The 27,819-nt window shown below is 38.2% G+C and overlaps 1 long non-coding RNA gene across 3 annotated transcripts; it reads right to left on the bottom strand.

Moving 5' to 3' along the window:
- Positions 1–532: 532 nt before the first annotated feature.
- Positions 533–25,488, bottom strand: LOC144381728 (uncharacterized). 3 transcript variants are annotated; one of them, XR_013447503.1, is made up of 4 exons: positions 25,406–25,488; positions 5,190–5,340; positions 2,036–2,133; positions 533–789 (listed from the first exon to the last, which is right to left on the bottom strand). It is a non-coding gene; the product is annotated as an uncharacterized LOC144381728 (long non-coding RNA). The 3 variants fall into 3 exon arrangements; XR_013447504.1 differs by lacking the exons at positions 533–789; positions 2,036–2,133 and adding an exon at positions 11,960–12,037 and having other exon boundaries at positions 5,102–5,340; XR_013447502.1 differs by lacking the exons at positions 533–789; positions 2,036–2,133 and having other exon boundaries at positions 5,102–5,340.
- Positions 25,489–27,819: the final 2,331 nt, after the last annotated feature.

Genomic DNA, 27,819 nt, shown 5'->3' with positions numbered 1-27,819 from the left:
GTTATTTGTAAGAAAGAAAATAGGGGTGTCTGGCTGGCTCAGTCGGCAGAGCATGCAACTCTTGATCTTGTGGTTGTGAGTTCAAGCCCCATGTTGGGTATAGAGACTACTTAAAAATAAAATCTTAAAAAAAAAACAAACATATTTCCAATCATGTAGGAATAAATAAATTATGGTAGATTCTCATTATATTAGGCACCCATTAATATTTTTAAAGAATATTTGATAATTTAGTGTGTTATCTTTTTTTTAATATTTTTTTTAAAGATTTTATTTATTTATTTGAGAGAGAGAGTGAGAGAGAGAGAGAGTGAGAGAGAGAGAGAGAGCACAAGAGGGGGGAGCGGGAGAGGGAGAAGCAGACTCCCTGCTGAGCAGGTAGCCCGATGCGGGACTCGATCCTGGGACTCCAGGATCATGACCTGAGCCGAAGACAGTTGCTTAACCAACTGAGCCACCCAGGCGCCCTTTAGTGTGTTATCTTAATACTAAGATAAAAAGACACAAACTTTAAAAAATACACAAAAAATGATAACTTTTAGGATAATTTATTTTTTATCCCTTACTGTATTTTCCAAATTTTCTTCGATAAACATTTATTTTAATCAGAAAATTGTATGATAAATCATATATAAATCAAAACATTTCTTCTTATTTTAGGAAACAAACATCATTTCCATTTCACAGTTTACGGAAATGGTGCTCTTTGAGTAATTAGCTGGTTGCTTTATTTCATTTTCCAGACAGACATAGCTTTTTTTCTTTTTCCTGATTATAAGGGTAATGATGCTGTTAGTTTAAAAAAACAAACAAACATGAAAATACAGAAAAGTATAAATAAATAAAAGAGAGACATGAAAAATTACCATAATCTCACCACCCAGAAATGGTCATTGTTAGCATTTATTGTTTATTCTTCCAAATAATGTTGATGCATATATGTCTATTTGCAGGGCTGGTTTTCCGGGATATACAGTGATAAATAAGCATATCAGTTATTTACAACTAGCAACCGTTCTCGTGGCTTGGTGTCCATGCCTACTGGTAGCAAAATACGGTAATTATCACCCTTTCGCAATCTATCAGTTGGTTGATCAATCCATTGGCTGGTATTTTTATATTTTAAACGATGTGATCATATTATGTGCTCTGTTCTATAATATGCACTTTTTTTCATGTAATCACATAGCAACATCTTTTTATGTTAATAAACAATGTGGGTCTACTTCATCGTTTTAACAACTGCATTAGATTTGATTGTGTGTTTAGAAAGACCTTCTCCACTTCAAGATTATTAAAACAGCCATCTATATTGCTTTCCAGCTAAGCTTGTCTTGAGCCCAGTGGTCAGCAAACTTTTTCTGTAAGGGGTCAGATAGTAAATATTTTTGATTTTGGGGGCCATATGGTCTCTATCAAAACTGGCCAACTCTGCTGCTGCGTTGGGAATATAGCCATAGACAGTACTTAGGCAAATGAGCGTGGCTGTGTTCCATTATAATTGTACTTATGCACACCAAAATTTGATTTCATGTAATTGTCACATGCCATGAAAAAATTTTTTCAACTGTTTAAAAATGTAAAACCATTCTCCCTCTTCTTAGCTTGCCAGTCATACAAAAACAAGTGGCCGGTCAGATTTGGGCTGGACTTGCAGACTTCTCTAGCTGAATGCTTCCCTTCAAAGCTTTCGTTTTCTGCCATGAGGCGTATCAGTGTCACACCTAAGTTTCCTGCAGTTAGATGCTAACCTTCTTGTAAAATGTTCTTTGGATGGTACAGAGAATCCCTAAGGAGTGTCACACATTTCCAATCTAAATCCTAAAACCACAAAATTTAGAGGTAGGCTGAACACCTTCATGTCTAGTCTAGAATCACAATGATTTCACTTTTCCAGAAACTGAACATGTTCATTGAATGCAGGCAGTGGTGTATTTGATAAATTCCATTTCTTTCTTTACTTGTAAAATTTTCCCATTGCTTTTATACTTTCACTGAGACAAAACTGACTCCATATTGAAGACAAAGACCTTACCTTAGTGCAGTCCTGTGGAAGCCACATTCCCAAGCTTCATTATACATGCTTCTTTTTTAGTTTGTACTGTTTAGTATTGTTGTTTTTTTCTTAAATGACTGCCACAAAGGAATACCGAGCATTAATAGTGACCGTGTATTCAGAAATGTTTTGTTTACCAAGTACTCTCCCAAAGTCCTAATATACATTATCTCGTTTAATCATCATATAAACCTTATATAGTAGGTATTTAGGTCCATTTCACAGATTAAAAAACTATGGGTCATGAAGGTAAATAAACTGCCAGCTAGCAAGTGTAGGATCAGAATTTAAAACCTAGATTTGGGAGCCTTTCAAAGGCTGTGAGTGCTCTTGAACAGTGCTAGCCTGCTTCCTTACAATTTATCTGCCCCCCCAATTAAGTATAATTTTTGGTATTCAATAAAAACCTTGTTAGAAGTTATTTTGATGTAATTACAAAGGCCTGTTTCTACAAGATCCATATCCCACCCAAAACAAATTACAAATTGGCCAGCATGGTCAGAGGCACAGAATGAATTAAGCTCAACAAATTAATTACATTTAAAAAACCCGCAGTGGAGAGAGGTATGTTTTTCTGTTATACAACACATACAGTTAAAAGAAAAAAACCTTCTAAACATTGTTTTGGGGCGCCTGGGTAGCTTGGTCAGTTAAGCATCTGCCTTCAGCTCAGGTCATGATCCCAGGGTCCTGGCATCAAGTAGCACGTCAGGCTCCCTGCTCTGCGGGGGGTCTGCTTCTCCTTCTGTCCCTGCCCCCACTCGTTCTCTCAATCTCTCTCTCTCTCTCAAATAAAGAAATAAAATCTTTAAAAAAAGTTGTTTTGCCGTACAGATTTTTTTATGTAAATGTATAGACCAGTTTTTTGACATTTTTATTCTCTTTATGGTTTCTGCCTTTGATGTCTTGTATAGAAAGGCCTTCCTCAATTCAAAATTATTAAAATAGCCATGATTTTCCTTTCAATATTTCTCTTAAAGTAAGCAAATCTCCAAACTGTTAGTAAGATTGCTTGGCGATTTATTTAGAAGAAATCCACGTCAGAGGATCTGAGTTTAATACGCTTTCACCTTGGTTTCAGTCTCAGCCAGGTAGATAACAATTTTACTGTCACATCCTCTTCTCCATTACCAGTTTTGATATCTGAATTTATCATGTTCAAATCTAACTTTGCTTTTTAACAGATTCAGTTACCTTTGAAACTGTGCCTCATGTTTATGAATTGCAGAGAAACCCATGAACTGTGGAAAAGACAGTTCCTACAGATTAATCTCAGATTACTCTCTAAATAGTTATCTCCCATCTTAAATGATCTCTTGGATGGTCTCTTATTAATTTCCCATGACAGATAAAATTAATTCAGAAAGTGCTTGTTGTATAGCTTGTGTGTGTACTTGTGACACTTTGTGGAGAGAAACTAAAATGTCAATCTCCCTAAAGCTCCACTAAATTCTCCATGATAACTTTTTGTTTTGTTTTGTTTCTTCCTGGTTCCACAGAGATGTTCTAGTTCTAGAGACTTCCTCTTCTGCTCAAGGTGAAATACTACTGAGTAGCATGTGAATTTAATTTCACTTACATTTCTTGGTATGTGTTTTTCTGATGAGAAACACAAAGCCATAAGATTGTAAACGTAAGTGAGAAAAAGCGGTATACAGAACTGGCACAGGGTCCAAATTTTGTGCAAAAGAAAAAAACTATATTATTTACAGAAAAATAAAATCCTGGAAAGATCTTAGCATTTGCAGTGGTTATTCCTGAGTGAAAGGATTATGGACAATTTCATTTTCTTTATAATTTCTTTTGTCATTTCCAAAATTTTAACATGAACATGTATTACTTTTACATTAGAAAATACTTCCTTGGGTCTCCCCTTAAGTGAGGGTAGAATCTGTGACTTGTTTTTATTTTTATTTTTATTTTTTTTTTAAGATTTTATTTATTTATTTGAGAGAGAGAATGAGATAGAGCATGAGAGGGTCAGAGGGAGAAGCAGACTCCCTACCAAGCAGGGAGCCTGATGTGGGACTCGATTCCGGGACTCCAGGATCATGACCTGAGCCGAAGGCAGTCGCTTAACTAACTGAGCCACCCAGGCGCCCTGTGACTTGTTTTTAATCAATAAAATATGAGAGAGGTGAAAAAAAAAAAAAAAAAAAGAAAAAAAATAGTTGCTTGGGAAAAAAATATAGACCTATTCCCTTTTGCTAAAACATACTGGAATAGATGTTACAGTTATAATAACTTTATTTCTAAGTAAAAACGCAAAAATAAAAATGTAGCAAAATATAAAAAATAATTACCAAGACCGTGCTTATTATATAGCACTGTAGAGAATAAGCTGATGAAGAAAACCCAGAACATGGGGACAGGGTGCAGATGACTGATTGACAAATGGTGGGAAGACATTTAGGTTCTGGAAATTGTTTCACATCTGTTTCTCTTCTATTTTCTTTATTTTTTAATTTATTTATTTTTTAAATTTATTTATTTGACAGACAGATAGCGACAGCAGGAACACAAGCAGGGAGACTGAGAGAGGGAGAAGCAGGCCTCCCAAGGAGCACGGAGCCCGATGCGGGGCTCCATCCCAGGACTCTGGGATCATGACCTGAGCCGAAGGCAGAAGCTTAACGACTGAGCCATTCAGGCGCCCCTCTTTTTTTTTTTAAAGGAACATTTATTAGAATGAGAAAAAATTCTTGAAAACCAAAAGATTTCTGTATTTATTATTTAGAAGACTGAATTAACTCTTTGATTACTAGCACTGGTGATTGTAATTTTACCATTTTGAGGAAATTTATTTATTGAGATAACATATACAGAAAACTGCCCCAAAAGGGTCTCAAAGGAAGCCAGTCAAGACCTAAGAGAATTTTTATTTATTTTTTTAAAAGATTTTATTTATTTATTTGACAGAGACACAGCAAGAGAGAGAACTTTTTAAAAATTCAGATGTTATGTTTCATTTCTTGATCTTGGTAATAGTTACAGGGGTGTTTTCATTTTGTAAACATTCACCAAACTCTATACTTAGAATGTGTGTACTTTTCCGTATGCATTACACTTCAATTAAAAAACACTTTGCTTGAAAAAAAAAAAAAATTCACCACAGTTTCTTTTTGCAATGTACCGAGGTAACTCTGGTGTTTGGCTCCCCAGGACATTTCTTTTTATCCCTCCAACTCAGGATGGGGCCAATCAGTGTCCTTTCTTTAACCTGAAGGTAAGGAAATGTTTCCCTCCTCCGTTATGGAATCATGTGAGAAAATGAGTCTTAAGACCTATACAAATAAAAAAGAACAATATTTAGTCTTCATTCGTATTTACCTTGTTGTGATAGCTTGAGTAAACACAAGTGTGGGATATTTTGTTGGTGTATTGTGCATTTGCTACTTCCCAAGAAAAATACATTTCATCATCTCTATTAATAAATGTTTTATTTAAATATTTAAACACCAAGATACCTGATACAAATATGTAAAAGTATATTAAAAATATGAAATTATTAAAAAAGAATTGTATTGATTCATGTATATGTCTCTAAACATTAAACATTTAGTTCTATAACTAAATGTGTAAGAGTGACTTCTTTCATTTCTGGCTTTACTGTACTTTGTATATCTTTCTAGTATCTGCACATCTAACCCTCCATGGATGGGGTCCAAAGTAATTCTGTGTACATATAAATGAATTTTCCCCAAAATCATTAGGAATGCATGCCATAAATAATTTCAAAGAGCATCAGAAATTATTCAGTGCACATAAACCTTAAACTTCTAAATATGAAAAGCCATCATAATAAAAAAATAAAAAGACAAAAAATTTGCAAATTTATGGCAGACAGAAATTTACTGGGGCGCCTGGCTGGCTCAGTCGGTAGAGCAGGCAACTCTTGGTCTCGGGGCTGTGAGCTCGAGCCCCATGCTGGGTGTAGAGATTACTTAAAAATAAAATCTTTAAAAAAATTACTGTTCTGTGGGTATAATGAATTTTTAGAAAACAGGAAAATACACAAACCGAAAAATAGGTATGGGTCGCAAACTGGCAATTCACTAAAGAAGAAACAGAAATGGCCAAGGAATGTGAAAAAATACTGCACTTCATTAGTAAGTACAGCACTGCCACAGAGCACGACACTGGGTGCACATCGTTACGTAAACTCTACCCAAATCAAGAGTTTTGAATTAACTATCCCCTGATATCTAGGATGCTGGGAAATAAGCACTCTCATTTGCTGTCAATGGATGTAAAATGGGGGATGCCTGGGTGGCTCAGCTGGTTAAGCGTCTGCCTTCGGCTCAGGTCATGATCCCAGGGTCCTGGGATCGAGTCCCACATCAGGCTCCTTGCTCGGCGGGGAGTCTGCTTCTCCCTCTCCCTCTGCTGCTCCCCCTGCTTGTGCTCTCTCTCTGACAAATAAATAAAATCTTTTTTTTTTTTTTAAGATTTTTATTTTATTTATTTGACAGAGAGAGACACAGCAAGAGAGGGAACACAAGCAGAGGGAGTGGGAGAGGGAGAAGCAGGCCTCCCACGGAGCAGGGAGCCCGATGCGGGGCTCGATCCCAGGACACTGGGATCATGACCTGAGCCGAAGGCAGACGCTTAACGACTTGGCCACCCAGGTGCCTCTAAATAAAATCTTTTAAAAAAAAAAATGTATGTAAAATGCTGGAAACTGTCAGGAAGGCAATTTGATCATATGTCTCGAATTCCTACTTTTGACCAAGGGATGCAGCTTGTAGGAATCTCTTCTAAATAATAATAGATTAATTCAAGGATGTATGTATAGATATTGATCACAGTATTGTACACAACTGTGAAAAATAAAAAATAAAAACCACCTCAATGTCCAACTTTCACAAATAAGGAAAACTAAGTATTTAAGAAATCTTTCAAATCAGCAACTAAAATGCAAGGCTGAACTTAAACCCAGGTCTGTGTGCCTCCAGCGTCCCTCCTTAAGCCCCTTTTATAAAGCTGGTGGTTTTCCTGGAAATTTCTTGAGGTGTCTCTCAGATTCAGGAATTACGAGTTTGTTTCTGGTTTTTGTTTTTGTTGTTTCTGAGCTTAGTATTAGATAGTGGTTTTAAACCCCTCCTGTGGCCCAGCTTCAGCACTCTGGGTCCAAGTAAGATTCTGGGGACTGGGGGGAAGTAACGCTACTACACAAAACTTTTGACACCCTCCATCCAGCTGGATGTAGTCCTACACTGTGCCACCGTGAGCCAAAGAGGCAGCCTCTGCCTCTCTGGACCATTCAGGAGCCGAGTCAAGGGCTGGCAGACTGGCACAAAAAAAAACCTTAACCCAACACTGCATCATCACAATGGCCTATCTCACAAACACCAACTGCACTTAGATGCGGATTATCACCATCTCCAGGAACCAATGCCCCCTACCCGTCTTTTCTGTTTTATTAACAAATAAACACTATTTTCTCACTAAAGAGGTGGTACTTCTAAAAGCCTCTACTGGGGGCGCCTGGGTGGCTCAGTCGGTTAAGCGGCTACCTTCGGCTCCCGGGGTCCTGGGATCAAACCCTGCATCGGGCTCCCTGCTCAACGGGGAGTCTGCTTCTCTCTCTCCTTCTCCCTCTGCCTGCCACTCCCCCTGCTTGTGCTCTAATACATAAATAAAATCTTAAAAAAAAATAAAAGCCTCTATTGTAGTTCCTTTGCCAAACATTGACATGGAAGGACAGTGGTTGTGATGTTGCTCTCACAGCAGATAAAACACAGGCAGAACTGTGATCTCTAAAGTGGGTATCTGGGTGCCTTGACAATCTGAATCAGAGGCTCAGCTGAACAAGCCATACATTTCTCACACCCTGGTTCAAATGCCAACTAAACTTCACGACCCTAAGCTAGTGATTTTCAAAGAATGCATCATCACCTGAAGCTTGCTAGATATGTGAATTTGGGGGCCCCACCCAGAATCCTCTGGGTCCTCTGGGGGGGGGAAGGGAGGGTGTGGGAAGGTGCAGGAGGGTGGGGCCCCACATAACAGGCCCTCCAACGGATTCTGATGAGTTCAAGTCAGAACCGCTGCACGAAGCCTACAGCCCCCATTCTTTCATATGGCTGTTCACATAGTATCTGTATCATAAATCAACCTATTGAGAAAGTTTCTTTTTTAAGTTCTGTTTTACTGAGCCCCAACCAAGAGTCATGCAGAATCCTAGATGGAGGGAGGACATACAAGAAGCCAAGTGAGATTCTTCTTCTTCTTAGGTGATGGCAAGAGTAACAGTATGAAATTTAGTTAGTAGTTCAAGTACTGTAACACTGCAGTTCCTGATTAATTACCAAGGGAATGATGCGGAGGAAGAGGAAGAGAAATTCTGTGGCTAAACAGGACTGGAGAATCCTTTGCCCCAGTCCCAGGCTTGCTGGGATCCATTCTACAAAGCTGGAGAAGTTTCTTGTTTATGCACCACTTCTTCCTCAGCTTGTCACGGTGTAGACAAGTAGTTGATGTCTGCAGACTCTTCGATCCCTTGTCGTGCACACTTACTGTATTTCTGCAGAGTATGTGTATTTGTGGAGAGAGTGCTTGCGATACTGGAGCCAAACCGTGAAGGATGGAATCCTGATATCGTTTTCCACGTGACTGAAGAAAGTGAGAATCACTGTCATTGTCTTCTATACTTTGTCCCCCAATACAGCTCTTCCTGGACAGAGATGCCTCACAGGTCAATGAAATATGACATAATGTAATATACAATGCATTTCAAATGTCTGCTACAATGCCTTGTGCATGATAGGCCTTTATTATTATTACTGATTATTATTCTTTTCTTTCTTCTTTTTTTTTTTGCCGTTTAGTTATCTGCCTGGCAAACTCCCACTCCAAAGGCCCATTAGCAATATGACTGCTTTCTCTGGGAACCCTTTTATACCCCTTCCATCCCTCCCACTAACTAGATAACATTGCTCACACCCTTCTTCCATGTGGACACTTGTATTACATTATGTTGTGAGAGACACAGCGAGAGAGGGAACACAAGCTGGGGGAGTGAGAGAGGGAGAAGGCTTCCCGTGGAGCAGGGAGCCCGATGCGGGGCTCGATCCCAGGACCCTGGGATCATGACCTGAGCCGAAGGCAGATGCTTAACGACTGAGCCACCCAGGCACCCCGTGTTATTACATTATGATTTTGAGTTGTGTGTCTGCACTCCCCCCACTGTGAACTCTTTAAATGACAGGGCCCAGGTTTTACACATGTTCCTAACTTCAGAGGAGCACTTAGCACTTACTGAATGTGTGTTAAATGAATATTGAAGAAACTGAGTCACTACGAGAAAAAGGAAAGTCTCAAAGCTACATGCGTTAGTGTGAGAATACGATCTATCAGCACAGTGGATGACCGCCTATTGCTATGTGCTCAGGTTTCCAAAAGCTGCCTCTCTTTTTTTATTATCTTCGTTTAAGTCTCACCGCCTTTTTTAATTCATCTGAATTTCTAGCCGATCTCCCACTGCACAGTATCTTGAACTGCAATTCGTTCCAGTTTTCTCAGCTTTGTCACATCGTCCATGGAGCGCATTTTTTCCTTTATGTTGGAAATCTAAAACATTGTTAGCTAACATTTACTGAACCCTTACTTTTATTTTCTCTAAAAGTCACTTTAAAAATATGTTTTAATTGAAGTATAGTTGATGTACAATATTCTGTTAGTTTTAGGTGTACAAGATAGTGATTCAACAATTGTATCTAATACGAAATGCTCACCATGAAAACTATAGTTACCATCTGTCACCATACAAAGTTATTATAGTATTACTGACTATATTCCCTATGCTTTACTTTTCATCCCTGTGACTTATTTTATAGTTTATACTTCCTAATCTTCTCCTATTTCACCCATCCCCACCCCTCTTTTCCTCCCTTCTGGCAACCACCAGCTTGTTTCCTGCGTTTATGAGTCTGTTTCTGTCCTGTTGTTTTTGGGGTTTTTTCTAGATTCCACATGTAAGTGAAATCATATGATATCTGTTTTGCTCTCTCTGACTTATCTCATTTAGCATAATACTAAGTCCATCCATGTTGTTGCAAATTGTAAGATTTCATCCTTTTTTAAGGCTGAGTTGTATTCCACTGTGTATCTATAACACATCTTTATTCATTCATCTATCGATGGACACTTGGGTTGCTTCCATATCTTGGCTACTGTAAATAATGTTGCAATGAATATAGAGGTGCAGATATCTTTCTGAATTAGCATTTTCATTTTCTTCGAATAAATATCCAGAAATGGAATAGCTGGATCATAGGGTAGTTCTATTTTTAACGTTTTGAGGAACTTCCATACTGTTTTCCCCAGTGGCTGCACTAATTTACATTCCCATTATTCACTTATTTAACAAATATGTAGAGTATCTATGATACGCCAAACACTGTTGTAGGTAATTACAAAATAGAAGAGATAAAAATTTGTGCTATGTGTCTGGGCTCTGGACTGGATGTCTTCTACGTATATCATCCAGCCACATGTAAGAATTAACTTTCCAAGTGTCTGGTGCACTTCAACCTAGAGAACTGGGAAAAGTTTCTAATTTACATTAATCTCTTTTATTTTGAGTGGCAAAGAGACCATGAAATTATCACTAACTACGCCATATCTCTCTACAGATTATAAAATTTACTAAGTTCCCTTTCTGGTTCATAGCTCTTCCTTGTTCACCATCGAGTAGGCACCATGAAAACTGCCTCCTAGCCCATGGGCTACATCCATGGGCTACAGGGTAAGGTGACTAATCGTATTTTGCACCCAGGCAAAGCTTCGATAAGACCATGAAAGCTCATGCGTGCCCAGGTTCTTATAACTACTCTTATTTTTAGGATAACAACCACAGGGCACATAACTTTGAAATACCTGACTTGATTTGTAATCCCTTGTTGAACCTAGGGACTACTGAAGAGTAATGAAGAGATAGTTTATCTAATGTTCCTACCTAAATAGTATTTTAAGAAACACGCATGATGAAATATAGTTTTACTATGGTAAAAAAGACAACCTAAAATTTACCATCTTAATCATTTTTAAGTATTCAGTTCGGCAGTGTTAAATATATTCATAGTGTTGTGAAACAGATCTCCAGAACTTTCTCATCTTGCAAACTCTGTGCCTATTAAACAATAACTTCCCTTTCCTCCCTGAAATATATTTATAGGGCTTTCATATACAAAGCTTATAGCATTCAATCCTTTTCTTGAATAGGTTTCTAAAAGCACAAGAAGAGGGGCGCCTGGGTGGCTCAGCTGTTAAGAGTCTGCCTTCGGCTCAGGTCATGATCCCAGGGTCCTGGGATCAAGCCCCGCATTGGGCCCTGCTCCACAGGAAGCCTGCTTCTCCCTCTCCCATTCCCCCTGCTTGTGTTCCCTCTCTCGCTGTGTCTCTCTGTCAAATAAATAAATAAAATCTTCAAAATAAATAAATAAATAAAAAATAAAAGCACAAGAAGAAAATAGTAAAGGCAAAAAACTGCTGTTTCCCTATGAGTCATTTTCTCCATCTGTAAAAATCAGTGGCTGTCAGAGAGCTCCTTGAGTGGCTTCATGCCTTTAACAGATAACTCAGGCCCTCAAGTGATGCCAGGGAGTTGGAACACCTTTTGCTTGTTTGTGTGATTTGGGAGAACTTCTAGAACAGGTTCTAAGAGATAAAATGGCCTCAGCGCTGTGGGCTCATCTCCCATCCCCCCACACTGGCATTCTTTCCCTCACATCTCAGACAATAATCACATGGCTTATACTCAGAAAGTTCCAATGACAGAAATCTCACCACACCTAAAGTCAATGTTCCTTCATTTTCTTCTCTTTACAATTACAATAGATTTTGAGAAAACAGCAAAAAATGGCTCTCTTGTGTACCTGAAAGAAAAGTGTTTGGAATCACCTGTCTGGTCTGGTTCTGTGTCTTGACTGCTTCAGGCTTTCTTTCTTTCCTCCTAAATGCAATCTGGATGTAGGAGATCTTAAAAGAAAATATTTTTAATGAACAGACTATGTGACAGCTGAGCCTTCCACATCAGTACAGCTCATGCATGCATTCAACAGTCAGCGGTCTAGAGAACAGCCTGAGGTGCAATGGAGCCTGGAAGCTGCGAGACCTCCTAGGGGGATACATTTGTTTATTTGGTTTAGTCTTTTGTCTTCTCAAGATCTCTGATGTCATCCTTCCTCCCATTCTTCGTCCATGTGATTCAGGCAGAGCTCTGCTTTAATGGGCAAGCATGTCATCCCAACCTACTTTCCCAACATCGCATTCCATGTGATGACAGAAGCCACCGCATGATCCCTTATCTCTGTCTAGGGCTCTAAGAATTGCCTCCTGCCAGACGCGGGTGTCCAGAGCAAGATCCAATAACAGGTACTATAGTGTAACTTTTAACCTCAGGGTAACATGGTCAGAGAGAGTCAAAGTGACTGGTCACAAGTGAAGGTCACCAGCTCAATCTGATTGGAAGGATAGCAAGAAAATTAGATATGTTACATGAAAGGAAAATGAGATTTCATTAAGAAATTGCTATGAATTAAGGAAATGTAAAGGTAGATCTGAACCTGAGAACATTTTTAGAGAACTGAGAATCAAGTAAAAATATTCCTAAACTATATTAAACGGCATATGTGTATCTAAAATATATTGAAACTATTTTTTTGACAAAGAAAAAAAGTAGTGCATGCTATCTTCACACTGAGTCCTGTATAATGTTTTTTTGTGACACCGGTACATTAATATATTCTATACAGATAGTTGATTTATCTATCTCCTATTTCAAGAAATTTTTCTGGACATTTTGAAGTGAACTGTGCCTTTGAGTTGAAGATTAACTTGTTTAGAAGACTTTGTGCTGCCAAAAATACCAAAAGATAACAAAAAATAATAAAGAAATAAGCAGCTCAAACTTTGCTGATCTTTATGATAACCTGATTTCTCTCATGGCTGTCTACCTTTCAAAGTTTCGTTAACTCTATCTTGCACGGGCTACTAGGGCAGTAGCTTTCCAATTTTTTGAGCCTGACACATGTTAAGAAATATTTTAAACTGAAATCTAGAACAAGCATTTACATGTATACATATAACTGAGAAAGCGTTATGAAATAGTTCTTTCCTTTTCCTCCTGCAATGCACTGAATATTTTTTATTCCATTCCATCTTAATCTGTTCCTCTATTTGTTTCGTTCTAATGTATTCTGTTTATTTTCAAAATGTCAATTATGACTCAGAAAGTTGATTTCACAACTTACTAATTGATCTTAACAAGTAGCTTGAAAAACACTGCTCTGGTCTAGGATACAGCAAAGAATGAAAACTAGAAATGTCTTATATATGTATCAGCTCCCAAAACTTTGCCAATCTACCTCAGATTCACTTTCCACTCTTCTTTTTCACTCATTCATTCATTCCTTCATTTCATTTATTAGAGGAAGATCTATGAAGCCTCTGCCACGAGTTGGGCACTTGGTCAGTTACTGGGAATATGGTGGTGGGCAGGATAGATTCCAGACCTTACAGGACTAACCAACTCTAAGAGAACTTGAGTCAGAAAAGATCAAGACCCCAAAGGAGGGGCAGTGGTGGAGGGAGGAAGGAGGTGGAATGTGCTCTTATATCATGGCCCTAGGGGAGTCATTTACTTAAGAGTTTCTTGGTGGCAACAATGAATGAAGTTTAAAGAAAGGAAGACACTGTACTTGGTTCTGCTAATATGATGATGATTAAGTATGGACAGTCTCTTCACTGCTGATAGTTTGATAGTGTGGGGGTGGGCAACACACAAATTATTATGATAACCATGTAATAATGCAATAGACCAACATAACCATTTGTAGTTGCACGGATTTAACAGATAGTTAAAAACAGAGAAAATGAAGACTGCCTGCAGGGAAGGAGATGACAACAGTGGAGGACAAACACTGGGAAAGGAGCCTGGTTGTTGGCAGACCTTTTCCAGGATAGGAAGAGATTTGGATATTTTTTTTATAGGTTTAGGGAAAGGAACCAGTGTAAAGGCCAACACTGGGCATGACTAATTAATGTAGTAGGGTGTTGGTGGATTTTGGGGGTGAGAGATCAAGTACGGAGGTGGAGGGAATCACCTGGGAAAGAATAACGGTGACAACTTTATGGATAAGACAAACAAATAATAGTCAAGGCCTGCAATATTGTTAAATTTTTTATGAGAGCAAAAATTTTATTTGATATGGAGGGAATTTTGTCATTAGCTGCCTTTTCTCATTTTCTTGAATGATACATAGATAGCACATTGTCCTGAAACTACTCAAATTACAAGTCCTCTTGCCTCATCCCTTTATTTCATTGATTTCTTTGAGTTGGTCAAAATGACATCATCTTTCATTCCATGGCCCTTTATTTTCTTAACTTGTACTTAAAGAATAACATAATACAGAAAAGTGAAGGCAACAAAAGTACAGAGCCTGATGAATTTTCACAAAGTGAGCAGAGCACATCTGTGTGAAACTTGTACCCCTTTTAAGAAACAACATTACCGGCACCCTGGAAGTCTGTCATTCCCAGGGATCCTTAACAGTTATTCTCTCTCCATCCAAGGGTAATCACTCTCCTGACTTCTAACAAGGAGTACACTTTGAGCAAGAAAATAATCCAAGCTCTCCAATAGATAAATCCACATGAAAGAAGGTATTTCTTTAAAAGTTGTCCAAATAAGGATTCCATTTCCAACCTGTTCTCAACTGTTTACTCAAGATGTTTCCCTTACTCCTATACTGTTTGCCTAGCTGGAGTAAAAGTAGGGTGAATAAAAGGCCAATCAGAAGGCTTTTTTTCTGGAAGACTCCCCTTAGAAACAAACATTTTGAAATGAAATGGGGAGAATTAAAACCAAATGTGAACACCTACTTACATAATAAATAACCTATCTCTGGCTATCTTATGCATCTGGTGCATTGGTATCTTTTTAGAAGCCAAATTATGTTTTTCATATTACTTACAAATGAAATTTTAGAAAATACAATAAAGTCAAAGCAATTCATAATCATCCAGAGATGCCATTGTTTGTAAGAGTGAAACACTAGAAACATTTTAATGCCCATAAGTAGGGAATGGTTAGATTATGGTATGTACCTAATACCTAAGATACCCTATTAGGTACATGTTAAAAAGAATGAAGTAGAACTATATGAACTGACATAGGAAATAGCCACCATCAATTTAAAATGAAAACGTCTCAGAATTATGTGCATAAAATGACCTCATTTATGCTAAAAATGCAGATGCAAAAGGATTTGGATGTTTATTTTTTATCCAAAACATCTCCTTTGATCTCACATAGACATGACTTAAGTTTGTTTTAGGAGTAATTAAGGAACACGTTATACTTGAGAAATAGTTCTGTTTGAGAACAATGATAAATGGCTATTTATTCATTGATTCAATGCCCATTTATTGGTAAATAATGGTTTGGAAACCAATACTCTAGTGTCTTGTGGAAACATCAGGTATTTAGATTTATAACACATTTATAACATTTCCTATTATGTACTAATTCCTGGTTTTTAGTGTGTCATTCTCTTAGTGAAACACTAAAGTGTCACTAAGTCAATTATGACCTATTCAGATACATTACATGAAAAATTAAACTTAAGATGCAACCAGAATAACCTGAGTACAAGATCATTTATTTCCAACAGTCTGAAAGTTGGTATCGTCATTAGAAATATAACTGATGAGGTATCTTGTTCCCACCACTATAAATAATTCCTCCGCCCCTCCTTTTTTATTACCACACTTCTTAAGAGCCAGCATAAAGGGTCCTCCCCTGCGAAGGCCTCTATGTTTCACTAAGATAGAATGAGATAATTGTACTTAGAGATCAATGGTAGTACCTAAGTATTTTTAAAAACAGACTTCTTAAAAAATTAGTATTTCCATCTGAATGATTTATTTAGCAACTGTGGAAGATTTTATTTTCCAAAGACGGCCATCACAATATACCCTATCCCACATGCTCCTTGTACAATGAGACCCAACACTCCTCTGATCAAGTAGTGTGGCTTAGGTCTCCTCCTCTTGAACCTGGGTGGACCTCTTTGACTGCCTCGATCAATATAATATAGTTGCAAGTGATGCCATATGACTTCCAAAGGAAGTTCATAAAAATGCCATAGACTTTTGCTCTGTCCTCTTAGGACATGTGCTCTTAGAACCCAGCTGCTATGTGAAGAAGCCAAGCAGGCTCATGGAAAGGCCACATACTGGTGTTCCATCCAACAGCCCCAGCTAAAGTCCCACTTTCCAGCCAGCATCAATTGCTAGACGTGTGAGTGGGTCTTTGGGTGATGGTTCCAGCTCATAGCTGTTGTCACCAGCTGATGCTGTGGGAAGAAAAAGGCTGTCCCTGTTGAACCCTGTCCCAGGTTGTAGCTTCATGAGCAAAATAAATGATGGTTGTTGTTTTAAGCCACTAACTACAGGTAGCTTGCTATGCAGCAATAGTTAAATAGAACAGCTACCACCAGTTCACATGCCAGTGGAAATAGAGGGAAGGGCTGGGGCCCCAGAGCCCTCTCTTCTATTTCTGTTCTTAATCCAGGTGCAGTGAGAAGCAACATGGTCAAATGCAAGTAGGATTAGAACCAACAGGATGGGGGCGCCTGGGTGGCTCAGTTGGTTAAGTGTCCAGCTCTTGAATACAGCTCAGGTCATGATCTCTGGGTCATGGCATTGAGCCCCGCATGGGCTCCACGCTCAGTGGGGAGCCTGCTTGGGATTCTCTCTCTCCCCCTCCACCCCACTCTCTTTCTCTCTCTAATAAAATAAATCTTTAAAAAAAAAAAAAAAAAAGAACCAAAAGGATGACCCAAGCTAGGACAAACAGTCCCTAGGAAATTAATTAGAGCTCATTATAGTTCAAACAGATACACTAAAAATGCATTTGTGATGTCTGGATTTTTGTTTTTTTGAGGAGGCAGAAAAGAATATTTTAAGCAATTATAAACAACAGCTCTATTATTATCTTACTGACGTGTTAAGAATCATGTTATAGGTAATGGAAATTTAATTAATGCTGGTGTTTTGTGACGTTGTGACGAAGGACCTGTTACTTGCTGCAGGATGCTTCAAGATTTGCCTACAGTTACTGAATAATCAGTTTGAGCAAAATGTGGTTACTGACCTCATCAATGCTTTTGTCACAGTAAATCATACTGTGATGAAAAAATTACACAGGAGTGAAGTGCTTGATGCAAGTGTAGATGAGTTAACTGGCTGGTTTATAGACATGGGCTGCTTTCTTTCCTGGGAAATTACGTGTGACAGCTAAAGTAACCTGAAGGGACTTGGAGGTTGGCAAAGATTTGCATACTTTTTCCCCATTCTTTATTTATGAACTGCCAAGTTCTTTTGAGAGTACAACAGTGCACTTTTATATTAACAATGAAATACATTATTTGGGAGGAAGCAATGAAGAATGAGATTGAAGAAACCAATTTGGGGCTTATCAACCATTTCAATCTATGAAAATACTGCAGCATATAACCTTGAGTAGCACTGCCTTGGTTCTTTAATTTTTTTAAAGATTTTATTTTTAAGTAATCTCTACACCTAACATGGGGCTCGAACTTACAACCCCGAGATCAAGAGTTATATGCTCTACCCACTGAGCCAGCCAGCCAGGGTTCTTTAATGAAAACAAAATATAAACTATTTTTTTGGTTTTATTTATTTATTTATTTTTAAGTAATCTCTACACCCAACATGGGGCTCAAACTCATGACCTTGAGATCAAAAGTCGCACGCTCTACTGAATAAGCCAGCCAGGTGCCCCCTATAAACTATTTTTTACTGAGAACAAAAGGCTATTAGATTCTAATTTTCAGGGCACCTGGCTAGCTCAGTTGGAAGAGCATGTGACTCTTGATCTTGGGGTTGTGAGTTTGAGCCCTACATTGGGTGTAGAGATTATTTAAATAAATAATTTTTAAAAAGATTCTAATTCTCCTTTAATTCCCATTTAAGTCAAACAACCTATTTTTGACCTTGAAAATGGCACAGGAGTCTGACATTAACTAACAAGAGTGCATTCCTTTGGATATCCAATCAAACAAATGCAAGCATTTTAGTTGCTCTCTGGCAGTAGGATATCCTCCCTGATACAGTTGGAAGAAATGAACTTCAAGACCCTCTGTTCCTCCTAACGTTTTTTCATCTTTTCTCTTTTGCTTATAATTCTGAGTGGTTGCTGACTTAAACAAGCTACAAATCTGATTCTTAATACATTTTTTAAACCAGTGCAAAGTTTTAGGAGAAGGCTGGCATCCATTGGCATTGTGGACTCCCTCCCGGAGCGCCACCCTGCTGTATTGCCAGTCTTGGAGGGCTAAGATTCATTACAGATAATTATTAAACCCAAAATATTGATATAGCATATGCAGAAAAATGCTCATCACAGTACTGTTTTATGATTTTTTAAATGTCAAAAAATGAAAGACTGTCAATATGTTGTATTATGCAGAGCTTCCACATTACGATTATAAAGAACGTTTAGTAACGAGGGAGATCTTATTCTACAGAACATAACCCCAAACTGTAAGTAGATTGTGATCACAACTATGCAAAAAAAGAGCTGATAGAAAACCGAAGGAAACATATTAAAATGCTAACAAAGGTTGCATTAGGGGAGTAGAACAAAGGGTGATTATTTTTTCTTCTCTCATTTTTCTCTACATTCTGTGAAGGTGATTACATAATTGTTATTAAAATTATTTAAAACAGGGGCGCCTGGGTGGCTCAGTCGTTAAGCGTCTGCCTTCGACTCAGGTCATGATCCCAGGGTCCTGGGATCAAGCGCCGGTTCGGGGTTCGGGCTCCCTGCTCTGCGGGGAGCCTGCTTCTCCCTCTCCCACTCCCCCTGCTTGTGTTCCCTCTCTCGCTGTGTCTCTGTCAAAAAATAAATAAAAAATCTTTAAAAAAAAATAAAGTAAAATTATTTAAAACAATCGTTAAGTACTTAACAATGCTTGAATCCAGCTGGAGAGAACAGAGATCATTTTAAGCTATAGGCTAAAATGAAGCGACACATAAATATGGAGAAAGTCTTGACGGGGTTCTTCTTTTGTCATTTTACCCAGATTCAAGAGGCACATAGAGGTGACTTCTATCAGTGGACACAGTTCCTTTACAAATAAACTCTACTCCTATCCTTCAAAAAAGTCTTTGACTTCTCCATCTCACTCTTCACATCCTCAACCCTTTGTACAACCTGGAGTAAACATAAGGCATTCTGTTTATAAGTAGGAGTAAAAAATGTTTTACTTTTTAATTTAGAAAACAGCAACGGCACACCAGAAATTGCGAAGCTGTTTTTGAGAAAGCAAGATTCCACCAACACGAAGAATATATGAAGCTGTGATACTGTCAGAGGCAAGCCTGATTTTGAGGGAAAAACTTTAAAACTAGCATAAGAAAGCCAGTAAGAAGTGGAAGTGGAATTTGCAAAATAGGTACGTTTGAAATCCAAACTTTATAGACAAATGTTGGTATAAACAAAAGTTAGATTACAGACAAAAATCAGATTAATTTAGATGGGGGTGGCTGGCAGAAAGGGGGCATTTTGGGTTTCCAAAGTGCACTGGGGTTGCATACCTGCAGTCTTTCTGACTTGTTCTTCTGTCATAAGCATGTTATTAAGCTGCAGTTTACATGTGTACTTAGAACACAAATTCAGACTTTAGAGATTATCGAAAAGTTCTTGCTTTCTCCCCTCATTTGAACAAAGGGAGTTTTCTTCTCTTGCTTAAACAAGTTTACTCTTGGATGATTTTTCTTTTCCTATTCAATACAAACTTGTTTAAAAGAGTATTCTAGTTACAAGTAACTATGAATAGATTAATGCAAAATGTATATTAAATGGTGTTCAAAAATGTTCTTTTGGCCTTTTACCCTGCATGCCCCTAAAATAATTCCATCAAAAGTTTCTATTCACTTCCCAAATGTGAAAACCAACATTTCTGAAATTCTGGCTGGTATCTTTTGGGCTCATCAATATTATTTGCATATATTTGGAATAAAGACAAAGGACAAATAACATTCTCTGTGCCTTGCTTGATTGAAGCCAAATTTTTTCTGAAGAGTATCATTAAAAATTATCATTCTCTTAGCAAATCCATTTCATAGTCCAACAGTATTCCATATAGATATGTGTTTGTAGTAGTTCTTTTTTTTTTTTTTTTTTTTTTTTTTTACAATTTATGCATTTATTTTAGACAGAGAGAAAGACAAAGTACATGAGCTGGGGGAGGGGTAGAGGGAGAGAATCTCCAGCAGACTCCCCAATGACCGCAAAGCCTGATGCAGGGCTCAATCTCACCACCCTGAGATCATGACCTGAGCTGAAATCAAGAGTTGGACGCTTAACAGACTGAGCCGCCCAGGTGCCCCATTCTTTGTTAATACGGTTATAAGGAATTCTTTACAAAGTAACCAATTGGGTATAATAAATCCTTTATCCATTTCTCATTCCCACAATCATTTCTCTCTTTATTGATTGATTGAGAAAGAGCATGTGAGTGGGGAAGGGGCAGAGGGAGAGAATCTTTTTTTTTTTTAAAGATTTTATTTATTTATTTGAGAGAGAGAGAGCACAAGCAGGGGGTGAGGGGCAGAGGGAGAGGGAGAAGCAGACTCTCCACTGAGCAGGGAGCCAGACACAGGGCTTGATCCCAGGACCCCGAAACCATGACCCAAACTGAAGGCAGACACTTAACCGACTGAGCCACCCAAGCGCCCCTCATGTCTCTCTTTGACAGAAAAGTATAAAATACTTGTTTGCAAAATATATCTTGTTAATGCTTCTTTTAAAAATTCCTCTTCTCCTTCCTTATGTAAATAATTCTAATCAAATTTTCCTCATACCTTAGATTCAACAGTCACCCTACCCCCCATAAAGAACAAAAGACCCATGAATTGGGGGCTTCCAGTTTTTTCCAGTGATAGTTCCCATGATCAGGACTCTAGATGTGATCTACATCAATTATTTAACTAGTGACTCTGAGGAATCTAGCAAGCACATGTTTGTCATTCAACTGCTATACATGATTCAAATAGGAGCCAAGTCCTTTGGACATGATTCACACATGGATCAGGTGCTTTATTCACACCTATTTTTCTTTTAACAGTAATCCTTCTTAATGCTCTAATTTTATGATATAATTTTAGTAGTGGAATTACCCTGGAACAACTCAAAATTATGTAATTAATTACCTTCAGCTTCATTTATAATTACTGTTTAATCTCAGCCTCTCAACCTGAGGCCCTAGCAGAAATCTGGTACACAAAATGGCAGTCATGGGTGGGCAGAGAGGCCTTTCCAGTTTGCTGATTCATACAGACTCACTAAATATATAAATTGTATTTATTTTTGCTAAAAAGTCTCAGGATTAGTCAAGTGTATGCCATTTCCTTAGACTTGAGGGTTTGGAGAAGTTAAGGGATAGAGAGTGGAGGGAACTCCCTTCAGCAATTCCTAATTATGTTTCCCTTAACACTCATTTTGAAACAGTTTAATTGGTGTAATTTTTTTTAAAGTTCCTGTGGTCATATAAATTTGGTTTATGTTGGATTAAAAAATTAAATAGGTTTCTTTACCATAGAGTTTCTTGGTCTTTAATATGTTTTTTTTTTTAAGATTTTATTTATTTATTTGACAGAGAGAGACACAGTGAGAGCAGGAACCCAAGCAGGGGGAGTGGGAGAAGGAGAAGCAGGCTTCCCGCTGAGCAGGGAGCCCGATGTGGGGCTCAATCCCAGGACTCTGGGATCATGACCTGAGCCGAAGGCAGACGCTTAACCAACTGAGCCACCCAGGCGCTGGTCTTTAATATGTTAATATACATTGTGGATCTCCATGAGATCGGATATAAAATGTTTCCCAAACTTGTTTTGAACAGAGAACACCCTCTCCTTTAAACAGCAACAACAGCTTCATGGAGGTATAATTTACATGCCATGAAAAATTCACTTGTTTTAAAGGTACAATTAAATGATTTTTAGTGAATTTACAGTTGTACAACCACTACTAACAATCCAAGTTTAGAATATTTTTTTTAAATTTTTTATTGTTATGTTAATCACCATACATTACATCATTAGTTTTAGATGTAGTGTTCCATGATTCATTGTTTGTGCATAACACCCAGTGCTCCATGCAGAACATGCCCTCTTTAATACCCATCACCAGGCTAACCCATCCTACCACCCCCCTCCCCTCTAGAACCCTCTAGAATATTTTTATCACCTCAAAAGCATCCCTTGTTCTCATTTGCCATTACTTTGAATTCCCACCTCCAGTCCCAGGCAAACACTAATCTATTTTCTGTCTTTATGGATGTGCCTCTTCTGGAAATTTTATATAAACGGACTCATACAATATTTGGTTTTTGTGTCTAGCTTCTTTCACTAAGCATAATGTTTTTGAGGTTCATCCATTTTATAGCATGTATCAGTACTTCATTTATTTTACTGACAAATAATATACTATATGGATATACCTCTTTTTTATCCATTCACGAGTTTACAGGGATTTGGAATGTTTCCACTGTGAACTTTGGCTATTGTGAATAGTGCTACTGAACATTCATGTCTTTGTGTGGACATACGTCTTTATTTCCCTTGGGTGTATACTTATGATTAAAGTTGTGAATGATATGGTAAGTTTATGCTTAACTTTTCAAGAAACCCCCCAAATTGTTTTCCAAAGTGGCTGCTCTATTTTGCATTCCCACCTGCAGTGCATGAGTTCCAATTTCCCCACATCTTCAGCAACTAGTCTTCATAGTGGTGCCTGGTGGCATCTCAGTTGTGGTTTTGATTTGATTTCCTGATAGCAAATAATACTGAGGAGCTTTTCATGTATTTATTGGCCATTCATATATCTTCTTTGCTTAAATATCTACTGAAATGTTTTGTCCATTTTTAAAATGGGTTACTTCCTTATTATTGTGTTGAAAGAGTTCCTTGTATTCTGGATACAAGACCTGAATCAAATATGATCTGCAAGTATCTTCTCTGTGGCGTATCTTTTCACTTTCTTAATGGTGTCTTTTTAAGCACAAATATTTTTAATTTTGATAAAGTTCAACTTATTAAATTTTTTCTTTTATGGCTTGTGCTTTTTTGGGTAATATTTATGAAAGTCATGAAGATATTCTACGTTTCTTCTAAGAGTTTTATCATTTTAGCTCTCACAATTAGATGAATGATTCATTTGGAGTTAAAATTTTGAGTGTGATGGGAGGTAAGAGTTTAAATATATCTTTTTGCATGTGGATATCCAATTGTCCCAGCACCATTTGTTGAAAAGACTATCCTTTCCCTATTGAACTGCCTTGGCACCTTTGTTGAAAATCAATTGAGCATAAATGTAAGAGTCTTTAATATGTTAATGTGTGTTGTGAATCTCCAACAGGGAGGATATAAAATGCTTCCCAAAATGTTTTTAACAAGGATCCTACCTCCTCCCCCCGCTCTTTTAAACACGGGCTTTAACACAGGTTCTCACTGCTGTCCACAGAATAGACTTCAGGAAATGCTTCTCTAAGGTGCTCAGGGCTCTAACTTTGACTTGGGATGTTACTGCTTGTTTTTAGAGGCTGAGAGGCTGAGGGTTGGTTTAAAGCTGCACAACCAAAGACATAATTTCTAGTAATATGCTTACAGTAAGTACAGTAAGACATCTCATTATGCAGAAATGTATGGAAAGGCTGTAGAAAACACTTGTTACTGAATTAGGTCCATATTTTGCACATATATAGTAATAAAGGGGAGTTTTCTTATAGGCATAATGGATGAAAGTTTGGAAGTATGAGAATTTTGCAACTGTGTGTTTAAATTTTCAGGGCAATGCATCTTGCTTGATCATGACATCTCACAGGACTAAACATCATTATTAAGGTGTTAAAGTAAAGAAGACTGATTTGTATACACCTTAGCATATACATACATACATTATATACACATATGCATATATACACGTTAGAGGTATTTTTTCCTTTATAAAACCAGTAGATTTTGTCTTAATGTTCTTACTTAACCAAATATAATGTAAAATGTTGAATAACTGGGGCTCCTGGGTGGCTCAGTAGGTTAAGCATCAGCCTTCAGCTCAGATCATGATCCCAGGGTCCTGGGTTCCAGCCCGCGTCAGGCTCCCTGCTCAGCAGGGAGTCTGTTCCTCCTCCTCCCTGTGCCCCTCCCCCTGCTCATGCTCTCCCTCTCTCTCAAATAAATATATAAAATCTTTTTTTAAAAAATGTTAAATAATTGCTTAAGTAATCTTCTTAAAATGACAATACTATCACTTTAGCATTGAATTACTACAACAAAAAACCTTAGTACAAAAATAAAAAGGGAAATTAAAATTAGTATCTTTTAATCAGTTTGTATTTATCTGCAGAACAAGAAAAATACAGATAAAGTTCAATGATAGGAGAAAAAATGTACAAACATTTTGATGGGGGAGAATGTGTCATCGTAAATCTAGAAAAGCAGACCAAAAGACCTTTGTCAGTGCTTTGCTCAAAGAGCCTGGTGAATGCTGTGGACCCACTGACAGGAAGATGACCCCAGTGAACGCCTGAGGCTCTGGAATCCTCAGAAAATGACAGTATAAGCCAAACACATAGGTGGTTCTACCAATGCATGCTGGAAGAAGTGCAATCAGTGACCCTAAACTAACATGGAGACTTTCTAATCAGGCCTCCTCCTGCTAGTGATTTAGTGGTTCTTATTAAGAGCATAATGCTGTTTCTGAATATTTAAGATGGCAGTATCTTGCTTAATACATAAGAAGTGACTGTATACAGAAGTTTCCAAATAGACAATAGTATGTTTCTGTTGGGTATTGTATTCTTCCAAACATTTATAGAAAATCCCTTTTCTTGTAAAATTTTAGCCATATCTAGGGCAGCATGCAGAACACGAAGCACCTCCTCCCTCCCCTTGTCAGTGTTTCTGTTCCATCTGGTTTTGAGCCTTAATGGCCCTCGTCCATTTTTATTCTCACTTTACTTTTTAAGTACCTTGAGCGTTCATCTTCATTTAAATCTCAAATCTTTTTCGCAAATGGATGTTAGTAATTCAGCAGCTAATTTAGGAAAATTTACTAGTATTTTATTCTTTTGTTACCTGAAACCATGCCGGATGTTTGCTCAGTATTTTAAGATTTTTTTTTTTTTTTCGTGATACTTGGAAACTTCCAGGCTACTTCCCCCTAAGGAGGCCATTTACAGATTTTGTGTTTAACTGTTTTCTCTTTTTGGCCTGTGTGCGTGCTCATTTTTTCCTCCTAGGCTATGTTTCGCTTACCTGAGAAGCCCTGTCGTCGAAGGAGACGTGCTGCGCGAGGGCTGGAGCAAGTTGAACACTTAAGCTCTGCCCTCCATGACCTTGTCGACCTCGGGCGCGCGCTGGGCGGATGTTGATGACGTCACGGCCCCTCTGCTCTTGCCCGTCAGATGGTTAAATCCTTACCTCCAGGCCTCCCGGCTGTGGGTGGGTCATGGATGGGGAAAGTATGGGTTTCACACAAATATCGGGCATCCACGTTCTGCTCATGGGGAGAGTCTTTTCAGCCCGGCCCCCAATTCTGCTAAAGGAGAAAATAAAACTTCCATCTGCGCAGCTGGACAGTTTCAGAACGAATAAGGGCAGAAGGCTGATCAGAGCCTGGTGCAAACAGGAAGCCATTGCCCTGGAGCTAGAAATCAGGGACAGGAATTCACATATCTTTCTCAGGAGTATCAAAATCTGGGAGATTTCCCTCCCCGATGTAAGCTGCCCTAAATTGAATTGAGAAAGCTGCCTCCCAGGAATTACCCTGGAGCCCGCTCCCCTGTAGGGGACAGGAGAATTTGGATAATATGGGAAGAAGAATCCATTCCGTGATGGGGATTATTCTGCTATAGACCTGGGTAAGATTTTTGTGAGAGTGAAGAGGGATTGAAAATTGATATATTTGGGGACACGTGGGTGGCTCAGTCTGTAGTCGGCTTTCGGCTCAGGTCATGAGCCCAGGCTCCTGGGATTGAGCCACACATCGGGCTCTCTGCTCAGCGGGGAGCCTGCTTTTCCCTCTCCCTCTGCTGCTCCCCGTGCTTGTGCTATCTCTCTCTCCCTCTCATTCTGACAAATAAATAAATAAATAATCTTAAAAAAAAACCAAAATTGATATATTTGTAGTCATATGTAAACCAGGTATTGTAGAATGCTTGTAGTTCTTATTCTGCAGGGTTGGTGCAATCATTACCACATCAGTTACTCCTTTTGTTATCTCTATAAAGCTCTGATGTAAAGAACTCCTACCCTATTGTTAAAGATAAATATCTGGGCTGGCCTAACTCCCACATCACTGTAAGTAACCAGTAGGCTGTTTTCAGTCTGTTTACTCCAGGGCTACATTTTGCACATGCAATAACAAATACAGTCAATAAATGATGACATGGGTAGAAACAATATTGTAAATTGACAATACATTCCTACTTAATTACTTGCACTCTTCACATTGCCATTCCTTCTATTTACTTTGCAAAGAGAAAAGCCCTTTGAACCCAAACATTCATCAACCCCAGTCCGAGACAGAAGAGGCCAAAGGGAGGCAAATCTCTCAGCATCTACTTCTAGCATAAGTAGACTTGCAGGGAGTAACCCACTCAGGAGCAGTTAAGCAAAATTGGCAGTTTTCCCCACACAGCTAAAAGACTTGACTCAAAAAACATCTTCACACAAGCATTCAAAATATAAGTACAGTCTAGTTACCGAATTGAATGTGAGTGATTTTTAAATTGTTCACACAACTGCTTCTCTCCTGTAGATTCTCTTTAATTACCTTAAATAAATGTGTACATTTTGATTAAATAAAAAGGAGGAAAGAAGAGGTAGGTTGTGAAATGAACAGAAACAGAGGCACCTATTCTGAAAGTGTCTTAATACTCTGGGAAATTTTTCAGAGGGAGAGGCAATTAAATTAAAGCAGGAAAGGTTCCCATGCTAGGTTAAACTGTGTTCTTTATTTGCTTAGCTATATTTGAGATGGGGAAAAAAAAAATCCCATTTATTTGTAACCAATTTATTGATACTTCTTCTGAAGTGTAATCTGTTTTTTTAACTTTTAGAAGTGTGGACAGAAATGTCTTTACTGATCAGAAAATGAATTTTAGTATCTAGGAAAGCAGAGACTGTGAGAGCATCTACAAAGTGAGGTTCGTGGTTGTAAAACTTGGATTTCAGAGTGTTGTTTGAAAGGCCAGGAGTCTTTACATGTGTGTATCACCTTATAATCACTTACCATCTGTCTGAACCAGCTCTTAACCTTAGTGTTGCACTGCTTTGGGGAACTATCATGCTTTTTATATAAGGAAACTAAAGTGTATTCCAAAGGATAGTGAATACACTTAAGTTTCCTTATATAAAAAGCATGATACAGGTTTCAAAACCATGGATAGGTTTTGAAACCTCAAAGTCCTTGTTCTTCATAGAAACTAAAAGGAACTCTCTTGTTTGCGAAATTGTGGTGAATTAAAGAGGTCTGCAAAATCTTTATCACCACCTCCCCTACCTCAGAGGTGGAATTTGTTTTCCCCTCCCTTTGATTATTGGCTCTGGGACTATTTAATTAATAGAAGATGGCACAGGGATGGTATGCGAGCTGTAGGCTTAAGCCTTAAGAAGGCCTGAAGGTTTCCATTTCCTGTCTCTTTTGGGAGCCCCAATCCAGCACACAG

This window comes from Halichoerus grypus, chromosome 5 (assembly GCF_964656455.1).
Source record: "Halichoerus grypus chromosome 5, mHalGry1.hap1.1, whole genome shotgun sequence".
NCBI lineage: Eukaryota > Metazoa > Chordata > Mammalia > Carnivora > Phocidae > Halichoerus > Halichoerus grypus.
This window is presented reverse-complemented; position numbering and strand designations above follow the sequence as displayed.